Genomic DNA, 23,116 nt, shown 5'->3' with positions numbered 1-23,116 from the left:
GTCCAAAGTTGGTAGGGTTGTGTGTTTATCGGCTTCCAATAGCTCTGTTTCTGACTTCAATCCTGATGGACTCCATGGCCTTGCAGATCAGACTTCATCGGCTTATAAGACTATAATTCCCATGGTCTGTTGTGCACCAACACGTGTAGTGAGCCATATGTTGCTGTAACCCATTCAACAGTTTCATATCCTGTAGAGAGGGTGAGGCTCAACAGACTGTTCAGGTGCAGGCTCTGTTTGTTCTGCAGTTCACTTATGAAACATATAGGGGCACAATGTAATCCAATTGATGCCATGTTTTCAGCTTTGGAAGGAGCTGTTTACCCATTCTACATGTGATATCTCCTGGTATGATGATAGGGCCTTTTGTAAGTGGGAGGTGGGTATGTATGTATGGGCCTGTCTGAGAGGATGTTGGCATTATCAGTCATTTACAGTTGGCCCTGACTCAGGACATAATATGAGTGTACATTGCTATTTATGACATAGCTGAAAGTAGTGTCATGGTTCTGTATGGACTCCTTCACAGATAACCTTTCCATGACCTGGATTGGATAGTGTTTGCAGTGCACATTGTTTATTGATGATACTGATTTTGTGTTTTTTTTTTCTTTGCTTTTCAACTTTCTATGACCAACCTAAGTATCTGTAGTACATAATTGATTATGACATGGTTCCAATATATTATATATGTGTCTGTTGTCATATCACTGTGTGCACAAGTCAAGATTGGTGAATTGTGAGAGGTTTCTGGGTTAACACATGCAACTGCCTGATATGTGTGGCCCACTGCTGTACTCACACATGTCCTAAGTGTGTGAACATGCCCAGTTTGGACTTTCAGTATGTTGTTGCCTGACATTTGCCTCATTTATTCAAGTGTGTGAGCATGCCCAGTGTGACCTTTCAGTATGTTGCTGTGTGAAGTCCACTACATTTGTTGACGTGTGTGAACACGCCCTATATTAACATTTATACTATACGTGTGTTGTAAATCAAGTTGTATTTTTAATGCAGGGCTCACCTTTGTGTCATAACTCTACAGGGATTATGCTGTGCCCACAGGGTTTCCAGGAGACACTTTGCATAGACTTATCAACATTTATTCCTACAGGCTGACCAGTGAAATACTGTCATGGTTTAGTGGTTCAATACTGTGACTATAGTGCACAGTATCCTGGGTTCGAGGACTGTCACTGCTTCATATTTTCATACTGGGCGGACCAGACTGCTTAAGGAACAGTAAAGCAAATATGACCATGTTTACCTGCTTTTGCTCAACTATGCCCAACCTGGACCAAACTTGCACAACATTGCTCAACGTTAATCAACATTGCTGAACGCTGCCCAATATTGCTCAACATTGCCCAAAGTTGTGCTACTTAGTGTGTGCAATTTTGTTTACATATACTAAATAGTGGTAAAAGCTGTTTAGCACTGCTTTATATTGCTTAACACATGGCAATCATGCCTCAGGTGGTGCTGCAGGGCTGCCTATGTCGGATGCACATGTTACACTCCCTATACATGTTTGAAAACAGTTAGTGTCAAGTTAGGCATCCCTTTTACTATATGTGCGAGTCAGAGAGAGGTATCATTTCCAGGGTTCCTACTGAGCCAGTGTATATGCTATGTGTTGCCTCTTTGCCAAGGCCAAAGCATACTGGGCACGCCTCCTTCTGCCTACTGGGGCAGGCTCAGGTTGTTCCTCCTCCGAGTCATGCTCTGCCTGTGATGTCCTTGGCAATGGTGGGGGGCTGTTTGGCCTGGCCCTATGGTGATCCTGCTGCAGCTGTTTTCGCAGGATCATATTATGTAGCATAACACATACCATGACAATTTGGGTACATGTAGTTGGTGAGTACTGCAAGGCTCCACCAGATGTGTCCAGGCACCGGAACCATGACTTGAGCAGCCCAAATACATGCTTGATTACATTTCGTGTTTGTGCGTGTGCCTCATTATGGCATTCCTGTTCAGGTGTGTGTGCATTTCTGATGGGTGTCATCAGCCACGGCTCCAGTGCATATCCAGCATCTCCCACTAGGTGATCATGAGGAATGTCCCCACTGGCAAATGTCTGGTACAGCTGTGTCAGATGCCAGATATGGGAATCATGGTAGCTTCCAGGGCAGCCAGCACACACATTCATTATTATGCCCTGGGCATCACACATGACCTGGCAGTTGATGAAGGGGAAACCCTTGCGGTTAAAGTAGACCCTACCTCGCTCACCAGCTGGTGCTTTGATGCGTATGTGCGTGCAGTCTATTGCACCAACTACCTCAGGGTATTCCGCTATTTGCTGGAAAAGACGCATATTGCTAGCCAATACCTCATGGGAATTGGGGAAATATACATGATCACTGACATATGCTGACATGGCATTCAGGAACTGGTGCAGTACCCTGGATGCTGATGCCTGTGAAATCCCCATCGTATCACCAGTTGGTCTCCGGAAGGTACCTGTTGCTAGTATTCTTAGGCCAACCCATACCTTGGTTTCCACTGGGATGGGTTCCCCTCTGTTGGTTCTGTGTGTGAGGTGTGGCCTGCACAGCTCAACAATTTGCTGCATGAGATCTCTGTCCACTCTATAGCACTCCACTATCTCCAGCTCATGTAGCCCCTGGTAGGTTACCCTGGGCCTGTACACTCTTCTCCATCTCCTCACTGTGGGTTGCTCAGCAGCATTCACATTGTCACCACCCTCAGCATGTTGCATATGTCACCTTATAACAGCAATGGCAGCCCCTAACATTTCTTTGTCTCAGTAAAGCTTTTTCAGTTTTCACTTCTATTAGCTTACTGCAGTGTTGCAGTGTCTCTGAGAAAAACATAGTGGAAAGTTGTTTGCAGAGTTTTAAGTGCTGTGCTGAGCTGGGCTAGTGTACTGCCTGTGTAATTGGCTGATTCTGATTGTTTTCACCTGCTAGCTCTGCTACTTCTCCTTGGTTAACTTCCTACTATTTGTTGTGCTTCCTTTTCCCTTTCTGTTTCCACAGGGGGCAGCGCAGTGCAAACAAGAGCAAACACGCACACACAAGCTCACACGCGGGCACACATGCTTACACGGCCTAACACTTGCTGACTCCGGCTTAAACGCGCACACACAGGCGCAAACACGCTTACATGGGTTTCAACAACCTTACACTTGCCTACTCCAGTTTAAACGCACGCACACAGGCGCACACGCGAGCACACAGTCTTACTCGGTTTTACAGGCGCGCACACACACGCATACATGTTGCAGGCACTTCTATAAGAATCTTTAGTGTTGTCCACGGCATACACCTTCAATTTCTTGCCTTTAGCTAGGATACCTGTTGACACGCCTCTTCCAGTGATGGGTAACTGACAGCAAACACATGCCACTCTGCTCCAGTGAGCTTACATTCTTTCATACATACCCCCCTCATGATGTCACCTATCTTCTACTCTGATACTCCCCTTATCCTACTCTTACACTCCACGGACTTTGCTCATTTGCCATGCAAAATTGGGATTCACTATCCTTACCCTCATTTGCATAAGATTGCTATTAATGCTTGGTTACATCTCTTAGACTGAGCTTCCCGCCTTAGCAACCACTACTCAGTAGCCATGTTGTCTTCAGCCTGCCATTCACTTGCATGGCAGATGTATATTTATAATAAAATGCCTATTTTTGACTTTTAATTTTTTTGGGGGGGTTTTACAATGCAGCACGTTTGCACGACGCTGCGCTACGCTTAAACTTTGGAGATCGAGGGTAAAAAAAAAAAAATTATTAATTTTTTTTTTTTTGCAATGGGTAGAATTGCCAATGGCCATATATTTGGCCATTGGCATGCTTCCTCAACTGGATGCATGCTTTATTTGGAGCTGTCACGGCTCCGTTTTGCTATTTGCAGAACGGTACTCAGTTGACAACCGAGTACATTTCTGCACATAACACTACTCTTACTCTTACTCGGACAGGTTAGGGTTTCCTGGATCGCAAATTTACCTCATTTGCATAACCTTCTGCAGCAAATGAGGTAATGTGCATATCCTAGCCCTGTCCATGTAAGAGGAGTTTTAGGAGCTCTCTTGCACGCCCCTGCCGGCTGTTCCTGGATCGCTCGGCAGACATGTTGGCTGCATGGAGTCTTAATCTACTCTTAGACTCCGTGCAAGCCTTCGTGAATCCGGCCCATTAACTTTAAATTATTAATTTTTTTATTATCCAAAAATTGCCTTGTACAAATTGAAGATTTCTTATTATTGTATGTATTGCTATTAATGAAAAATATCCTACACTAATTAAAAAGTATTTATCTCTATTTTTCACTATTAACATTAAACCTTTCCTTCCAATTTGTAAACTAATACCTTTATAAAACATTAATGATTACATTTCAACATGAAACCAAACCATATTTACAACCATACAATCTATGGATACAAATGTTCCTAACCTATCTAAACATGCAACCATTAGGCATTGTAACTTATGTATAATCCATTAATGAACTATTAATTAATTATAGTGACTGTAAATTAATAAAAGGTTTAGTACAGTCAAAAAAATGAATTAAAACTTTACCACTTAACTCTATAAGTATTAATTTAGCAATATAATTATTGTTTTACGATCCATATTCAACTTTAAAAATGTAATTTGCTATCAAGATTATTATTTATCCATTTTGTAGTATTCATTATTACTCAGCTTAATTCTTAAAATTTTTTACTATCATTTTACATATATATCCATACAGACATACTAAGCATAAGCTTGGTTAGCTTAACCTACATATAACCTGAACTCAGATTTGTATAATTCATTAAACAATATAGCAATGAATATATATTAGCATAAAATATTTGTTATTAAAATCAAATGAACATTTCTGTTCTCAACTTTCTTGAATTTCTCTTCTTACTTATCTTTACTTATATTCTTATTTCAAATGAAGATTATTGTTGTTAATTCTTTCTTCAAGATCATGTTTAGACGATTTTTAAGCCTGTACTATTAACATCATATCTCTTCTTTTCAAATGGCAATCACATTTTGTATTTCAAAAGTTTATACAAAAAAAATCAAATCAAAGAATAGACATTTAAAACCAATTCATTCCCTCCAGTATTTACAAAACATCTTCTTTAACTGTGTATGAGTAATATTGAACTTAAAAAAACGTGTGTGTATATATATATATATATATATATATACACACACACACACACACACACACACACACACACACACACACACACACACACACACACACACACTCACACATGTTATCAACTTCCCAGTAGTTGATTTATGCAGTACTTGGGCTTAGATGTTATTAAATGTTACAATACCTCTTGAACATATTGTGCATATGTGTGTATGTATATATATATATATATATATATATATATATATATATATATATATATATATATATATATATATGCGTGTATATCCATAGATACATATAGATACACAAATATATGCATACACATAAATATATATGTATATATACACACACACATACATGCACATACATATACACACATGCACTTGCATACACACACACACACACACACACACACACACACACACACACACACACACACACACATATACATATGTATATATATGGATTCACTTGAGAATCTCGAAAAACTGAAATCCCGAATTTCAGTTTTTTGAAATTCTATGCCCGAAAGCTTTAAATCCCAAAACCCCATAACCGCAAAATTTAAAATCGTAAACCTACACTACATATACACCACACACATACACATACACACAATCTCCCCCCACAATCAAGTATACAATCCTACACTACATACTGCTGCACCCCCACACCCCTCCTACTTATATATACTAACTCCGAGATCACACAATCACACACGCAAAGGTAACTCACACCTACACATTTCACAGACCCCTGCACACACACATCACAACCAAAACACACATTAACATACATTAAAGCCCATAACCAACACACTCATACATACTTACCTAAACTTACACCTATCCATTCACACACTGCAACACCAGAAGCTCTGAACTTCAGTATTTTGAATTTCACGCTTCTGGTGTATCCCGATTTTCAACGTTCGACTTTATAAGTTTGGAAAACTGAAATTCGGGATTTCAGTTTTTCATAGATATATATATATATATATATATATATATATATATATATATATATATATATACAATATATATATATATATGTGTGTGTGTGTGTGTGTGTGAGTGTGTGTGTATGTGTGTCTACTTGACATGACTGAAATGTCAGTAGACCAACTTTCAGAATACCGAGACCAAAACTCGAAATTTCATTTGATTGAAACTTCACTTTACTGACATTCAAAAGACTGAACATTTAAAATGTTGACTCTCCAAGTGGAGCAGAAAAGGAAATTTGCTCATTTCCACACTGTAGCACAATCTCGGAGTTGGTATATTTAAGTTGCAGGAGGTTTGAGGGGAGCATATGTGTAGAAAAATGTATCTATGAAATTTAAGAAACATTTTCTTAAACATTTATATGCCATTAAATATTACAACGAAAACTATACATAATCAGAAAAACAATAGCTTTGCCAACAGTCAACACAGTGATTACTATATCAGTTTTCTAGAATGACTGTAAACACTCCCTGACTACAATCTGAGAAACCAATGGCCAGACTAACTGCCAGAATTCTAGAAAGAAATGTCTTTCATATCCAATAATGTCTTGATGATTTTGACATAATTGCAAAGTAATCTAATTATTTTAAATGTCTGATTATGAAATGAATTTAATGCACAATCAAAGCACTTCTCATATTTGTAAAGCTGTATCAGGGAATCATATAAATTATTATAATGAGAGTACCTATTCTGTTAGAAAATAGTATACTCAAAAAGCTGTGTAACTTCCTATAATTATGCAGCCATATAATTAATATATATAAAAGCAAGAGTGTGTTGGATAATGTGCTCCAGATAGGGAGTTTAGTGGTGGTTATCTGCTATGTGACTATTTGAGGTTGACTGATCATATATTTTATATTAATGTATCTGTCTTTTGTTTTAATGTTTCTATGTGTTCAAAGTGTCTGACTCTCCTTTTAAAATTCTTCTACTAATGTATATGCAACTCCCTAATATCTGACAACTTGGCTATTGATATCATGGTCATGAAATTTCTTGTATAACTTCTCAGATCTTCAACAAGAGATACATACTTGTTTTACAGCTGACATGTTACGTGTCTCTTCTATGAGAGTTTATTATTTGAATCTAATATTCATTGCACTTATGTTACTTGTTTAAAAGAATTTTCAATCCCACATACCTAAAATAGTTGGAATCAAACCCACAAAATTTGAGAACATTGTAACTGAGATGTATAGCAGAAGTCTAAATAATGAAGTGAATAATTATACTGCATTCTGTTTCTTAACATAATTGAAATTAGTGTTGTAACAAAAATCTGATCTAGATAGAGAAACGTAGCTAGTATTCTTCAGATTACTGAAAAAATGTACCTTAAAAATGTTGTCCCAGAATGAGATATAAAATTGTTTCTGTTTTAGAAAAAAATAATCACAGTTCAGGACTGTATGCCACTCAAATGAAAAGTACACTGAAAACCTTGCAATTTTATTATGAAGTTGCCCTTTAACAATTCCTTCTTGCTTTAGGAAGTCATATGGAATAATGTCATTGTGTTAATGTACTGAAAGGACTTCCCAATGCTTTGTGAGTTCATTGTTGTGAATAAAACTTTTTAAAATGCGAATATGCGTTTTATCATATTCTAAACACTAAAATGCTGTTTTGAGCCTTAAATACTTTGTCCTTTTCAGTGTTAACAGTAAAAAAAGTAATTTGCAAGGTGCCATTTATGGTGTGATTGTATCATACAAAAAAACTGCAGCAGTTTCACTTCACCATCTTTTGTCAAAACCATTAGCATGTCAAAAGCAACAACTAAACCTATTATGTATTAATCCCTAAATTAGATATAAAATTAAATGTTTAAAACAGGAAAATATCATGTAATATGGTATGTTTCAAAAGCATATGAATTAACAATATGAGGATGGTATTTGAGGTTTATAGTACATGAACTATACATTTGACTTTTATCTTGGTTTTAAGCTGATTGTTATTCTTATAGTTGTTAAAGATATGCTTTGTATGTGACACAAAACAGTTTAAACTAGTAACAAGTGACTTATACTGACAATAGAAAAGATGTGTTATATTTTCTAGTGAGATATTCCAGACTTAAATTATAAATAATCAGAACAACTATATATACTTGAAAGACTATTTGAAGTATTAAAAAGTAAAAGAAGTTTACTTACTTATACATATTTCTCCAAGTAGCAATAAGCAGACTAACTCATTTAGTAACTACTTTTTTTGTAGATGTAAATTATGTTCTTCTAGGGATTCACAGATTTTTTTTCTCCTTGCAGATGAATTTTTAGTCTTGCAGGAAAAAAGTTAACTTTTCTGCCTTTCTTTTAAGTTCTTTAATTAGGGATAGCAAGCTTTCCTTTTACTCATTGTTTTAGTTAAATAGTCATTACCAAAACAAACAGTATTTTCTCCTGTTTTGATAGGTGGACTTCTCCAAGCTATTTTCCGTATTTGACCCATTTCCATACCGGAAAAAAATCACAATTATTGAATACAGAGGACCATTTCCTTTCCTTTGAGGAATAGACAAAGACCTATGAGCCCTTTCTATCTCAAATGTCAGGGCTTCAGGTTAAGTCCATGTTTTTATGTAACCATGCAGTTAGAAAACTGACAATGTTTTCTCCTTCAAAATTTTCAGGAATTCCATAAATCTTTATGTTGTTATGCCTCAATCTATTCTGCCTATCATCTATTTTCTCCATGAACCAGTTGTTTTGTTTTAAAAGGAATTCTGTATGTGACTCACCCTCCAAAATTCTTCCTTCTTGATCATACAGATCTTCCTCCATACTGGTTATTTGCATACTTTGTTGTTTTATCAGATTACTTAGAATATTTATTTGGTTCTTGCATTCCTCTTTAAAGCTGACAATTTCAAATCCAGTTTCTCGATTTTTATTATATTAGCTCGCATGCAAGTTACCAGGAAGTGAATTTCTTTTTCTAAAAAGTAGGATCCTGCGAGTTGATCTTTGAGTAACTCATTTTACAGTCTATTTTTGCTCTGTAGATTAAATTAAATTCCTGACTGGGATTTTTTAAGATTTAAAACTTTAAAAGCTATGTCTTTTTTCTTTATTTTATTAATCTTTAATCGATAACTTTAATTCCTTAAATAAATAGCTTTAAATGATTAAAAGCCAGAAAAAAATAAAGAAGTTACAGAGTTTCTTACAGTTGCTGCTCTCACTCTGTCATCTTGGCCATGCTCCTTCAGAATGGTTTTGAAGGATGGGAAGGTATTGACCCAATGGATAAAGATAAGGAGTTCCATGCCTTAGCAACATGGTACAAGTACAGACAATGTCCAGCAGATTTAATAGGTTTGTGGACAGAGAGGAGATTTTGGTCATTGTTTTGTAATGACTGACTAGGAACATAGTTGTGAGGAATGTTGTTTAGTGCTGCACTAGCAGATGGATGCTGGATAATTTTATAGGTGGTAAGAAAATGAATATATGTTAGTTGATGGGGGTGGTAGTTTAGGCTTTCATTGCTATACAATGGTTGGTTCTGAAAAGGGGTATTTGCTGAAAATTGATCAACTTTCCTATATCATTGTTCAAGTTTTGATTTGTGTGATGCCTGGAGGTTAGTAAGGATTTTTATTTGTGTTGGTGATAAAGTTTTTGGTTGTGTAAAGCATCCTTAGTTTTTGATGTTTTTTTTTTCTTATGCAATTTTGTATATACAGGTCAAATTTAAAATTATCATCCACTATCATCCCTAATTTTTTTCAAGAGAGAGGGATTTGGGGGGAAAAAGTAGTAATTTAATTTTTTAGGATTGAGTATGAGTTGAGAGTTACAAAGCCATTTTTCAGTGCCTGTTAAGGTTTCCTGAGAAATTTGTTGGAGCTTTATCATGTTGTCAGATGTGCAAATGAGTGTGGTGTCAGCTGCATACTGTATTAGGGAGGTCTGTTGTGTGAATGTGTGAAGGGTGTTGTGAGAATGTTAAAGAGGAGGGGACTAAGGATAGAGCCTTGTGGTACACCAGTAATGACTGTGCTGTATGGAGAGAGGGCAGAGTGCCATTTTACTGACTCACATCTTTTGGCCAGGTAGTTTTTGAGGGTTTACTATCATTATGTCAATCCAGACTCAGTCAAACGCTGCTTACATAGACCCACGTCCACGAAAGTTGACATTGCCGAATCCCAATATTGCCGAATTATGTCTCGAATGCGACCACGGAATGGGCTTTAACATAGGTCGAGATAGGGTGAGATTTGTACTTCGGCAATGTTGGGTTCGACATTGTCACCATTCGACCCCTGCCTTTCATTGAAGTGGATTTGTCTTAAGCCACTTCAACATAATGATAGTAAACTGTTTGTGGGCCATAAAAGGGTGGGCTTAGAGAGACCTAATGAGGACATTTGACGTAGAAGTTTGCTGTGACTAACTGTGTCAAAGGCTTTGGACAAGTCTAGAAATATGGAGGAGACTAGTTTTCCATTATCTTTTGCTTCATTGACAGTATTTATAAAAGTTATAAGTCCAGTATTAATACTATGAGAAAGATGGTAGCCATGTTATGTTGGGGACAGGAGTTCTTCCTGCAGAAGATAATTTAACACTCATTTTTGAATACATTTTTCAAGTATTTTGGTGAAGGGTGATAAAATTGTTATAGGCCTAAAGTTAGTAATGTCTGCTGAATTTCATTCTTTGTACAGAGGGATAATGTGTGACTTTTTTCTGAGAGCAAACATGGGATTCCTGGACTGACCTACTTGTAAAGATTGAGACAGGATAGGCACTGCTATTGGCTGCTGTTTTAGGGTACTCACTTGAAAGGTCATCCACTGAATTAGAGCATGTTTTGCATTTAAGTGAAGTTTTATATAAGATGTGGACACAGGTTTGAAGATGACAATCGATGTGGTGATATGTGGCTATCAGGCAGGATTATAATTAGATTTTTTTTATTAAAGTCTATAATTGTGTTGTTCAGTGCCACAAGGCAGTAGTCATGCAGTGTACAATTTTCCCTTTCAGTACCAAATAACTGGAACAGATGGTTATTTCTTAGATAGCTGAACAAATCAAGGTACATATTTTACACCAGAACATTCAAAACACTGCCAACTGTCCTGTGTCCTGTGATGAGTCTTCCAGAAGATACCAACCATATAGAGAAATTAAGAATCATAATAACAACTTTGTGTGATTTGGAAATATACTTTCTTTATGACTTCTACAATACATTGCAGTTTTTTTCCTTAATGAGTGTTTTATGAATGTGTGGGTAAGTGATAAAAAAGTGTAACTCATAGACAACACTAGTAGTAATTCATTAAGTACACATTTCACTGATACTTATGAGGCCAGTACTCAATGAGTGTAAGAAACAAGAGGCCTTTAGCATCACTGTACATTTGGATTTTACTATGCACTGCTGCATCCTCCTTCAATTGCCTCTTGATGGCCTTTTAAATTGGCTTTTGTATAACAGCTCATCACACATACCTGACACACAGTTATTGTCTCTCCATTAGTGACAAGGACCTAATCCATTGATATTGTTGCAAAGGTTAACTGCAGCAGATAAATACAACAAAGAAAAATGAGAGGGTGTAGTTCAGGGCATTAGAAGGCTGGTTATATATCTGCATGCATATTACATGAATTCTCATTGTTAACAAGTACAATAGCAAGCTTGGCAACCCTTTTAGCTCAGATAAAGTTGAAGTGGAAATCAGATCTAACATGAGACACACTGCACTTGTATTAAATAAAACTGCACAATTTTATTAAGTCTCATGGAGAAATAAGAGTATGATTCTTACATGTTCATTAATAACAGTATAATGCATCCAAATTGGGCTGTAAGTTCTAAAGAAGAGGCAAATTGAAGCTGCATCTATTTGACATTTCATACTGAATTCGTAACAGCACTGCTCTGTTGCTTCTTTCTAAGTAAAGCTAATGTTCACAGTGTTAAGAGTAATGGTCTTCCATTTCTTCCTATAAGCTACATAGTTTTATTACAAAAACACACACTCTCTCCTATGACATTCATTCAGTCTGTCAATGACCATTTGTCTGAGACCTGTCTTCTGAACTAATCTGCAGTTGCAATTGTATTATAAGTTCTAGTTTATTATAACAGAGAAAGTAATACAGGAGGTCTCTGTCAGCAAGAAAAATTATTACAAATTTCCCATTTAGTCATCTGGGTAGGAATAAATTGTTTTCAGTAATCTTGTCTCTGGTGGCTCAATCCATACCTCCACCCCCCCCCCAACACACACACACACACACACATGCACACATACACATACACATACACATGAATATGCAGGCATATACAAAATATGGCACATGCCTGATGTCTCTGTACCATTGAGGAATGGAGTCCTGATCATGACCCAGTCAATGGGGAAGATATATGAGGAGGAAGCCGAACAATGAGGCTGAGTCTGCTTACACCTTCCAGAGATGAAGGTCAAGGATGTGAACCCCAAGAGGTATTTTGTGCCCCAAGAAGTATGCTGCGCCCCAAGAGATATGCTGTACTTGTAAATGTGCCCCAAGAGATATGCTGTGCTTGTAAGTCCTCACTGGTACAAAAAAATGAGACAGAGATACCCACACAAAAGATGGCCATGGTTGCTGGGGATAACATCACTTGCAGAAGTGGGTGACAAAGCCCCTGCACTGCTTGACTTCAGGCTCACCCTTAGGCTGTTTTAGTCATATGTAGTGGAATGCTATGGCTTAAGTGAAACCCCTTTACTGGCTCTTAGAAAGGTAGTAAAAGATTAAAATAGATGTTAAACCAAGGCCCCATCCGCTTGAGTTGGTGGTAGTTCACGTGAATGTAAAAGATCCCATAGCACCCATCAAAAAGAGTAGAGGAAGTCCCCAATGCCCTGGACAAATTTCCCCTAGTAGTATAAATACCATCTCAGATCTCCCCTCAAAAGAGGCTACTAGCTTAGTGGGACTAACCCAGTCAACAAATGATACAAAAAAGTAGTAAAAACTGATGAATATTTTGAATGCCTATATTTTTATGTCATGGTAAAGAGCTGAGTTAGCATTAATAAAACCTACTATAGATGGCTTCCACCTTACATTAATCCACTTCGACAAAGAATCCAGTATCTATAGAAGGTGATGGGAATTTTGGATGATCAGATTTATTAGATTTGTTTACAATAAAAAAAAATTTGCAAAAGTCATAACAATGCCATACATAATAATATGGAAAAACTATGAAACTGGCCGTATCACAAACTGAACTACTAGGTGTTTTAATTGACAATTATTTGAAATTCAAATTATACTTTTTGCAGTCAGTTAAGAAGATACATATTAAACTAGGCTCATTGTACAGAGTCAAACCTTTCCTATCTAACTGCTCTAGACAGGCAATATCCAGAATATATCTTCTCTCCACCCTACTATATGCCGATCCTGTCTTCAGAAACATCAATATCACAACTTGAATTTTACTATAATAAAATAGCTAAATTCACTACCAACTCCCCACATAGGTCGCACCACTGCTCTGCCTTACATCAACTAATCTGGTTAGAACTACCCCATTCTTACCTAACTTACACTCAACTCACTAGCTGGTACACCAAACTGATAAAACTCCTGCTCTTCAACTAATGCTTCAACCTCATACTAATACTCATCTATTTTGTTCCTCACATAAATCTTTATTACAGATCTCCAAATACAAAAATAAAACCAGAAACTCTCTCTACTCTAATTACATCTCTAAAATATGGAATACTACTATCCCTCAGCCCATCATCACTACTGCTAACCAAACAATTCAAAAACCTACTAAAGGTCTTCCTCAATAACAACTGGCTTTGCTTATGTACCTGTCCTGGCTAAACCCCTTCCCCTGTCCATCAGCTCCTCAACTTTCTCTTCTACCTTTCCACATCCACCATAAGTAACTTACTTACTTACTTACTTTAAATTTTCCTCCTATCCCCAGTCACACCTGTAACAATTCTTCCTTCTAACTTCTCATACTCACCTTAACACCCCTGTCCTATGTCTTCCCTCTGCTCACTCAGCCCTGTCATCTACTCACTCCTACCTCCCCTAATTCTACTCTATTCTCCAACCTGTGCACTATACACTCCCCCATATGACATTCTTGTACAAAATTCCATACAGTTCAAATTATTGTTAGTTTTCCTACCTGGCTTTAACTAAAAGCCAACTTGCTTCACAATCATTTTAATCATCGTAACTCAAAGTACCTTTTATGCTGTGTGTAACTGCTAGTGATTTGGTTGTGTCTAACTTGCATTTTTGTATTTTGTATTTCTGTATATTTTCTGTATTTTAAATGTTTGTATTTCTGCAGATTTTTAACTGTCTCTGGAACTTTTCTCCTGGGGCCTGTGCTGAAAATGGGTTCTCACCCGGTCAGACTATCCTGGTAAACAAATGTTAAATAAATAAATTGGCAACAAACTAAAGAGAGCAGGTCAAACTTCCTTTTACCATCCACAGGTTCTAGTTTATCCTGAGGCATCTGTAAGTATTTGAAGGTCAATCCTCGCTAGAAAACACCTTGGGCATAGACGATATCTCTCATCTAGTATTATATCTCTCCATAGTTATTCACATGCATAATGTTTTAGGTAGATAGACATATCAGTATCCTCTATTATTAGAAAATGTATAAACCTTAGTCTATATATGAAAAACTGATGTATTAAGAACTCTATATGTATTATACTCTATGTGTTACTTCTCTGTTGTAATATTTTGATATTTTGTACAATTGTCATGTTGTAAATATGGATCTTTTCTCCCTGGGCCTCTGCTTTAAAAGCAACTGTATCCAGTCAGACTTTCCCAATAAACAAATATAAAATAAAATTAATATTGGGATTTAACAGATAGACTTGTAAAAACCCTTGGGTCAATAGCCTAGTAGCATCCTATGAATCTGTAAAAATATTATTGTATCACATTCTGGGTTTGGCCTGGCGTCTCCTTCTGGATGACAGTAACAAAAGAAACTCAGCAGGAGCTACCCAGGAGGGATCTTTATAAGATATTAAGCCCATCTAAATTGGTTAATTTCTGTTTGAAGGATGCATGGCACTACTCTTTGGTTGCTCCAAGTTATCAAACTCTTCACTGTCCCGTAAAGAATAACCTAGCAGTGTAGATGAGAAACTTCAGTTTTTCTGCTTGTACCTGTGTGATCTCATTCTTTCTGTCATAACCCTCATCACATGACCATAGCAGAAGGTAGAGTTGTAGACTGATTGGTAAATGGAGGATTTGTTCAAAAAACAATTCTAATTCAGCACCACAGATAAGTAGAGTGCCCAAAGAACTGCAGCTACTGCTCCAATCTACATTCCAGTCTCCTCCTTCTCTTCACTATCACTTGTGAACAAAGTCTAGGGCACTTAAACCCATCCACTGAAGGCAGCTGTTATATCAACATCTGCAGAGGGAAAATCACAATTTTCCAAGATAACTTTGTGGTCTCAGATTGAAAGGTGTTAATTTTCATTCTATCCACTTCACACTCAGCAGTAAATTATTCAAGTGTATGTCAGAGGTCTCTGCATGATAAGGCCAAAATGACATTGCCATATCTTAACAAGAGAAAGGCAATTCTACTGGACATGCTCTCAGTCTTAACTGTGTCTTGATATCCTATACTTGAAAGTCATAACAGCAATGGTGATAAAGCATGGCATATCCCATCAACTACAATTAGTAGTGTATTCTTACACAGACAGGGTAACATACATCAGTGGCCCAATACTCCTGCAAGTACACCAACCACACATCCTGCACAATTATAAGTCATACATATATACATACTTACATACAAATATTTCAAGCATGGACATTAATAACCTTCTAGCCTTCCAATATACCAAAACAGTTGTTTCCATAATAAGTGTCCAAACTGTTATTAACAATATCTAAACTGGTGCTTGCTTTAATGCAATTTGGTAGTCTATTCCATGCATCAGCTGCTTTCTCAGAGTTCAAATGAATACAGTTCTCATTCCTATAGAATCTTCTACATAGGTTATCTGATGATTCTCTACTACTTTTGATAACCCCAAAGATTCCTAGTAGTTGTCTCAAACTCCCTATACACCTAAATAAGGTGCCCTCTTAAATATCTATATGAGACACTGTACAAGTTCAGATATTTTGGTCTTTCATAATAACTAAAATTTTCACATCTATGGGTACCATCGGTATATTGGCATATTTCCAGTGTACTCTTTCCAGTTTACTCATGCTTGTTTTCTTAATAAGGTTTCCATATTGTTAGTCCATACTCAGGTTTGGGTCTAATGTAACTAACAAACAATTCATTCATTTCTGATTTCCTAGACTTTATCAATATTTTTATGCAACCTATAGTTCTATAACTAACATTAACCAATTGGTTGATATAATTTGAAAAACTGAAAGCTGGATCTACCCATATACCCAGATCCTTAAATTAATCTACAGTTCCAATCATTGTGTGTTGTATTAAATATTCACTTTTCAACTGATGTCTTCCAAATCTCATATGCTTAGTTTTTGATGTATTTATCAGCATATCATTCTCCTGTGCCCAAATGGTAAATTTAGTCAAGTTTGTTTGCAAACATGCTCTCTCTGTAACACATGTAATTAAATTACCCAATTTCAAGTCAACTGCATACAGACTGTAGAACACCTCAAATGAAAAAAAAATAGATCTGAAAGATACAATCTAAACAAGTAAGGGCCTAGGCAAAGCCTTGTGGGACAACCTAACTGTAAACAAGAATTTCACCTGTTCAATTGCTGTATGATACTCGCTATGTCTTATTTCTAAGTCATGCAGCTATCCGTCTTATCAACAATAAATTAATATCTAGCTGTACTAATTTATTGATCAGTGTTTTGTGTATGACCCTATCAAATGTTGAAGTTAAAATCTATATAAATGACATCACAGCACGATTTTTCATTCATATCTGTTATTATATTGTTATAGAAAATAATGTTACAGGTAGTTATAGATCTGTTTTCAACATATGTATGCTGACATATGGTTTCAAGTTTCAACCTTTCCAGTTCTGACAATAACTTATCCAATATTACCTTCTCCATTATTTTTCCACAACATGAAAGTAAACTAAGGATCTGTATGACTCTGGCTTTGTCCATATCTCCATTCCCTCAAAGACAGGTTTAATAAGTGCATATCTTCAATCTTGAGGAATATCCCCATATTTATACAATCTAGTAAATAATAGATATAATGGTACTGTAAGTTCTTGCTGAAGTGTTCTCAGGTCATTATTATTAATTATTTCTCTTCCCTGTGCTTTGTTTGGATCCAGTTTGCATAGTTCTAGTTCAATGTAATCTAATTTGATTTTAGTATTTGAGGTCACCTATAATGTCACTAGGACAACTTATCACCCCCTTTCTGGAGTCAAACTGTTTTGCATAAGATTTTGTAAATGCATCTGTAGTCTCTTGTTTCTGAGAATAAATTTTAGAATATACACAGCTTATCAATTTGTATGTCTTTACTCCTTCCACATCTTAAGTAGCTATAAAATGGTTTCCTATTATGCTCAATGTCTTTATATACATTTTCTTCAAAATCTTCTTGACCTTATCTCACAGTATGCTTAATTTGTTTGCCCAGCTTATTTATTTCAGATTCCAAAGTTGTAGTTTGACCTCTTTTCCATTTTTTGTCTCACCTTAATCAAGTATCTTATTCTTATGGAAATATATCCTCCTGATGTTCTGTGCCTACATCCTGATGTTAAACTTTTTTTTTTACATGCAAACAATTTTTCTTTCAAAACTTTCCACATTCTTCTGCAATTTTTCCACTTAATGCATCACTCCATTAAGTTTTACATAGTGACTATTTTGCTTCCATATAATCTGTAATTAATCATCTGTGCATTGGTTTAGATTTCAGTTTGGCAGAATTATCTAACAACAAATTAACCTTTATAACCCCATGATCACTGTACATCAATGGCAGTAAAACTTGACATAAAGTAACATCAATTTATTTAGAAACATAAACAATGCCTAGTATGTTCCATTCCCTTATAGGTTTGTTTTACAAATTAAATCAATTGTTGCTCCTGAACATATCTTGTGAATCATTTTGTTATTAATGCTGTTGAATCAATATTATTCCACTCTGTTTCTGGTAAATGTAAGTCCCTAGCTAATATTATTCTTCCTCCTGTGTTTCATGCAAGAAATGTATGAATTCCTCTAGGTCATCAGCATTTGACTTTGGTGGTCTATACACTCCAACAATTCTTATATGTTCCAGTGTTGTCTGTATTATCACAGTTACACAATCTATAGTATTGATGTTATCAATGAACATATAAAAATCACAGGTCTCATAATTGTCTTTAATCCCTATCATAACACCTCCACCTAATTTTTGTTAGAATGTCTGTTATAGTAAAACATTTAGACCCTGGTTTCCAATCATTGTTCTTTAATCATGTTTAATAACAACATTAATCTTGTGGGAATGTAGCAAATTTTCAAATAAAAACTGTTAATGCTCCTAGCATTAACAACCATCAGAGATGCATCAAATGTTATCTGTGAACCATTAAATTTTCGACCTGGCAAACATTCTTCCTTGTATTTGTGAAATATTGTAAAATATCACTTGCAAAAATTCCTTTCCCTGATCATAAGAAGTGCACATCATCCTGTCTAAACACTTGACCCAAATTAGGCTCTGATGCTTTATACATTTCCATTTTTTAAAAACAAGAAATTTTTTCATTTGGTTATTTACCCAAAAAATCTTTTCATTTACAATAATCTGACTCTCCTTTCTACAGATTATTTGTGAAAAATATATCCTAACACTTGTGCAAGCTATGATATCTGAGATGGCTGCAAGTTTCTTATTAACAGTCATAGAGTCATTGCAGATGAGGTCACTTGTACCGAAATGAATTAAAAACAAATTCGTACTTCCTTACATTAAGGCGTATCACATCATCCATTTTTGCTCCTGGCAAGCATAACACTATTTGATGTTCATTATCTTCTCAGCAGATATAAGTATCAGTTCCTCTAACAATTAATTCTCCAATTAGAAGAATTTCATTTCTGTCCAGATCTGAAGAATCTTCAACTTGCAATTCAGTAATATCTGCTCTCTCAATTGTTACAAAGGAATGGTCTTCTTCACCATTAGTCTTATTAATCCAATTGTTTTCACTGTTTATTACATTTGCAAGCATGCAATTCTCATCCATCTGGCTTTGTACATCTGAAGCTTGAGACATGTTGTCAAATGACTGCCTTTCAACTCTTTTTTTCTTACAGTAATGTTCTTCAATCCTATCATGTTCAGTTTTGATTCCTTCCTTTTCACCTGCCCTTTGCCTCTTTTTTCTACCTTCTCTTTTGGAAAAACATTGCCTTTTTCTGTAGACTGAAAGTTTTCTTACAGAAAAAATGTTATCATTCCCTGTAATCAAACAAATTCAAAGAGAATTAAATCAACTTCTATGAGAAAAATCACACAAACGATATACAACTAAATACCTGATATTCCTTTAAATCATGTGCAAATGAGTGCAATAGTTTCTGCTCACTACTCTACCCAGTTGAACCTCTTTTTAACAATAAAGCTCAATAAATCATAAACCAAAACAGGATTGTTTAAATAAGGTGTAGCTTGTCCTGTCTACAGTCTCTGTGAATTTATTGCTGACTAGGCCCCTTGCAATGGCTAGAGTTTATCAGTCTAAAACCTATCCCTGTCTAACAACTAAAAGAGAAAATTAAAGATAAAATAAAATATAAATCAAAGTAAATCTTCTCTATAAGCTATCCTTTCTCTCTTACAGACAGCAAAAGCCAGTGGTAAAAAATATAATATAAATTCAAATAAAAACTTCTCTTACCAAGCTACTGCACAGTCAATCACAAACCAATATGGGATTGTTCAGATAAGCTATGTCTACAAAACAAACACAAGCTGAAGTAGTGAACTTCTACATCCTCTCACACAGCTGCAGTGTTGCAGCTGGTCTTTACTTACCTTAAGAAAGTCCGTACTTAGTACTGGGATAGTTCTGTTTCAGACGGGTCATACTCTATGATGTATAGGTTAGGTAATACCTACCTGAGGCATTACCTAGTGACATGTGAGCTGCTTGGTAAAGTTCTGCACCAAAATCAAGCCATCCACTGGATATTAGAGAACTCCTGTACACCCTAGAGAGAGATGCCAGGAAGTTATCCATATCATTTAGCAGGTCCTTTGGCAGGCAGGTTACGTTGTTGCAGGCATGATAGATCAAGTCAACAGCCCTACATTGCATCTCCATTTGTGTATGGTTGTGGATGCCCACTTTGCTGTCTTGTTCAACAAGGTCCAGCAGAAACACTGGTGGAGATCCAGTCTCTCTCTCTCTCTCAGCTGAGCAGCCACTGACCATGACTAAGGAGGGTCTTCAACATGATGTCATTCATTGCCTGAGAGAATTTATCTGCCCTGTTCCTCTCCTTCTCAGCATTCTGATCTGAAAATGTCAGGATACACACATGTTAAGCTCTTGGCCTGTTGTACTTCTCCAAGCCCCATTACAGTACTCCCTAATATAGTCCATGGTTATCATGGATTGTGTTACATTTAACTTACAATGAGGCATGTATCATCAGTACAAGCACCTGCCATATTGTGTCAGTCAGTAGGTGATCAAATTTGTGCCTCTGAAACACACCAAAGAGTAGCATGTACCTTTGAGAAAACCTTTTACCATTAGAAGTGGAAATCTGCAGCAAGGCATATGTTCTTTGCATCAGTGGCCCACAACATCACATGAATCTGATGAGGTGACTAGTGCAGGTACCAGTACAGCAACATTCAAGATTGTGTCTGAAAATGATCTTTGGACCACTACACCTAACCAGTTAACAGATCAAAATAAATAATAAATATATGGCCTCCACCACAACTGCTGACAAGTAAATTTCTATTCTCCTTTATCCTGTCTGCTTCCCTAAATGTTACAGTGTTACAGGTCCTACCAATGTACCACTTTAGGTCATCTACTATATCCATGACACAAAATGACACAAAATGTTAATGATAAACACATATATGCAGGCGCCATGACCTTAGTCCACTAGCAAAAATATCCCTGGCCTGTAAATGTGTGCAACATAACATTAAATTGACTCCTAATGCATGTCATCGACGCTACCTAAGATGGCTGACAGATTGAATGGTACATTTACATGTCAGTATGCCCCCCCCATACCCAGCCAGAGCAACAAGTTGCAGATATATTACAATACATTTCATATAAGTACCAAAGGTTTTATAATTCACCCCACTATAAAAACAATCCTAGAAACAAAGACAGAAAAGGTATATTCCCTCAACCCCCTCTGAGCAACACCAGGGATGCACAGATAATTGTGACATTCCACACCCACCAGTGAGCACAACACATGATCATTAGTAAAGGAAATCCCCATTCACCATTGAAGGATATCACATCTAAGAAAATACTTGAAAATTTATGGATATTTCCAATCACACACCTTGGAGATAGAGGTAAGATTGTTTTTCTCTTTCCCTATCATCCATAACATGTGATAGTGTTTGAAAAAATATTCAACCCACAATCATTATTTATTTATTTATTTATTTCAGTTTGATTACCGGGGAGGTCCACTGGGCTTTGGGGCCCGTTTTCAGTGGAGGCCTGGGGAGAAAAGTTTCACAAAAACAACAGTATTTATTACAAAAAAGTTCAGACAAAAAATAATTTACAAAGATTAAACAGGATTTTAAGAACAGTCTACAGTAGTACAATAATTTACAATGATTAACAGGATTTTATGAACAGTCTACAATAGTAATGTCCGATGGCAAAACATAGCAAAATATTAACAGATTTAGTTAGGTTTCAGCACAAAAGAAAAATGAAGTCAAATATTCTGGGATGCAAGAGGGATGACTGTTCTCTTCAAAACTCTCTCCCTTTCCCCATGTCCACATGAAACAGAGTTCTCCTGAGTTGTTTAGTAAGTATGCATAATTCTGACATTCAATTACACCCACACAATACACAGGACAACAAAGGGAAGTCACTAATGTGAGGCCTGCATTACCCAGCCTATTCTCAGGGCCTATGTGCTCATACTCCTAGAACCATATGTTATGCTGAGACAGTTAAAGCACAGTCGCAGTACACTTGGTAGCATATTAACCACCCCTGCGGGTGTACATCTCCTCAGTCGACACCCATTTTATGTCAACCCAATCTCCCTAAGAAACCCTTCTTACATCAGCAAACAGTGATATAAATGCAACTGATGTGTCACATCAGTTCTCCAGCATGAGCAGGCTGTATCCCCTGTTCACTTACCTCAGAGTTATTGCTTCAAAATGCCCAGCAGGAATACAGACTGAAGCTCACTCTACTCCTTTGCCAAACGTACAGCAATTTCCATAATGAAATGAGCATTGCTATTGCTAAGGCTAAATTCATTGGGCAGTTTTGAGGTTGTAGCATGTCACTTATGCTAATGAACTAATGAAATAATTTCAGATGAATATCTCTGAATCATACTTTTCTTGTACAGTAGAGAGTCAATTATCTGCAGCCTTTCGAAGTTTTCAGGTAGGAAAAATCATAAAGTCTGAATATGTAAACATTATACGTATTCTCTTGTGTGTGTTTTTTGACCTTGTAGCCCACTCTTGTGTGAAAAATATTCTTTATTGTCCAATGGAATTGCTAAACGGTTGAAAAGTGTATTCCATGCATGCAGAAAAAAAAATAGGATTTGAGAAGTTTTTTATCCGGTTCATTTATATGTTTGATTATCTGAACAGTTTGATTATCCAAACTACCCTAAGTCCCAATTAGTTTGGATAATCGACTCTCTGCTATATTGTGCA

This window comes from Protopterus annectens, chromosome 2.part0 (genome assembly GCF_019279795.1).
Source record: "Protopterus annectens isolate FY-2018-M chromosome 2.part0, PAN1.0, whole genome shotgun sequence".
Taxonomy (NCBI): Eukaryota; Metazoa; Chordata; order Ceratodontiformes; family Protopteridae; genus Protopterus; species Protopterus annectens.
Note: the sequence above shows the minus strand (reverse complement) of the source record.